Below are 2,319 nucleotides of genomic sequence, written 5' to 3' on the forward strand. Positions count from 1 at the left end.
TTTTTTGAGACAGAGTTTCGCTCTTGTTGCCCAGGCTGGAGTGCAATGGTGTGATCTCAGCTCACCGCAGCCTCCACCTCCCAGATTCAAGCGATTCTCCTGCCTCAGCCTCCTGAGTAGCTGGGATTACAAGCATGTGTCACCACACCCAGCTAATTTTGTATTTTTAGTAGAAACAGGGTTTCTCCATGTTGGTCAGGCTGTTCTAGAACTCCTGACCTCAGGTGATCCGCCCACCTCGGCACCACGCCCGGCACGCCCAACTAATTTTTGTGTTTTTAGTAGAGACGGGGTTTCACCATGTTGGCCAGGATGGTCTCGATTTCTTGACCTCATGATCCACCTGCCTCTGCTTCCCAAAGTGCTAGGATTACAAGCGTGAGCCACCGTGCCCAGCTGACCTACTGGTTTTAAAGAGGGAACTCTGGGGGCAGTGTGGAGGGAGGGACCTACTACCATAGAATACAAGAGTGAATCTTGGCCTGGGATCAGTCAAGCATTATTTCAATTTTATTTTATTTATTTTTGTATAACTTTGTGGAAAGTATCCTGCATTCATGACGGATCTTTCTGGGTTTTGCCACGTATTTTCATGTTAAAAGTTAAATTATTTTTTGCATGCAAGTAATCTGAATAGTTTTACCCCCATGGGAACACTGATTGTAGAAAGATGACACTACATGGGTTAGGTGTCTTTTTTTAATTGAAAAACTAACCAAAAAAGGAAAAGAAAAACACACACACAGGCCAGGCGCGGTGGCTCACGCCTGTAATCCCAGCACTTTGGGAGGCCGAGGTGAATGGATCATCTGAGGTCAGGAGTTGGAGACTCAAAAAAAAAAAAAAAAAAAAAAACAGAAAAGAAAGAAAAGCAAAGCTAATAAATTGTCCAGTTGCATATTTCTCTCTCAAAAAAAAAAACAAAAACAAAAACTGGGTAGTAACTGAGTCTCTAGGCAATATATTCAAAGCTAACAGGATTAAAAGTAAAATAAAATTTTAAAATCATCAGATGCAATTAAGGGAGCCGTGCTACATACAGGCAAGTCAATACTAGTGCTACTCCTGGACTCTAGGAGGCTGGAAGACATCTTAACAACTCCTCTTAAGGCCGGGAGCCGTGGCTCACGCCTGTAATCCCCCAGCACTTTGGGAGGCTGAGGTGGGCAGATCACAAGGTCAGGAGTCTGAGACCAGCCTAGCCAACATGGCCAACATGGTGAAACCCCATCTCTACTAAAAATACAAAACTTAGCCAGGTGTGGTGGCGGGCGCCTGTAGTCCCAGCTACTGGGGAGGCTAAGGCAGAAGAATCGCTTGAACCCGGGAGGCAGATGTTGCAGTGAGCCAAGATCTCACCACTGCACTCCAGTCTGGGCGACAGAGCAAGACTTTGTTTCAAAAACTAAAAAAGATAACTCCACTCAGAATAATTTACTTCAAGTAGCCTTTTTTTCTTTTTTTTGAGATGGAGTTTTGCTCTGTTGCCCGGGCTGGAGTGCAGTGGCACCATCACAGCTCACTGCAGCCTCCATCTCCCAGAGCTCAGATGATTCCCTACCTCAGCCTCCCAAGTAGCTGGAACTACAGGCATGCATCACCATGCACCACCACGCCCAGCTAGTTTTGTTTTATTTTTGTTTTGTTTTTTTTTTGTGGAGATGGGGTTTTGCCATGTTGCCCAAGCTGGTCTCGAACTCCTGGGAGCAAGTGATCCTCCTGCCTCAGCCTCCCAAAGTGCTGGGATTACAGGTGTGAGCCACCATATCTGGCTTCCTTGTGAAATGTGGAGGTGACTAAGTTGGCTTTCTTCTTTTAATCATCCCTCACAAGTTGTAAAGAACTTTGAGGTCAGGAGTTCAAGACCAGCCTGGGCAACATGGTGAAACCCCATCTCTACTAAAAATACAAAAATTATCTGGGCATGGGCATGGTGGTGCACGCCTGTAATCCCAGCTACTTGGGAGGCTGAGGCAGAATTGCTTAACCGGGACCCAGGGGGCAGAGGCTGCAGTAAGCCAAAATCACGCCACTGCACTCCAGCCTCAGCTACAGAGCAAGACTCCACCTCAAAAAAAAAAAAAAAAAAAAAGAAAGCAAACTGTTTGAGGCATGCATCACTCATTACCTATGGTTCTCTCAGGCAACTAATAAATGACACCCACAAGTCAGTTGTGCAGAACAAAAGAGCTCTGACTGGGCAGAGTAGCTCATGCCTGTAATCCCAACACTTTGGGAGGTTGAGGCAGGGGGATCACTTGAGCCCAGTAGCTCCAGACGAGCCCTGACAACATAGTAAGACTTCATCTGTTAAAAAAA

This window comes from Mandrillus leucophaeus, unplaced genomic scaffold, assembly GCF_000951045.1.
Source record: "Mandrillus leucophaeus isolate KB7577 unplaced genomic scaffold, Mleu.le_1.0 Scaffold26, whole genome shotgun sequence".
Lineage (NCBI taxonomy): Eukaryota > Metazoa > Chordata > Mammalia > Primates > Cercopithecidae > Mandrillus > Mandrillus leucophaeus.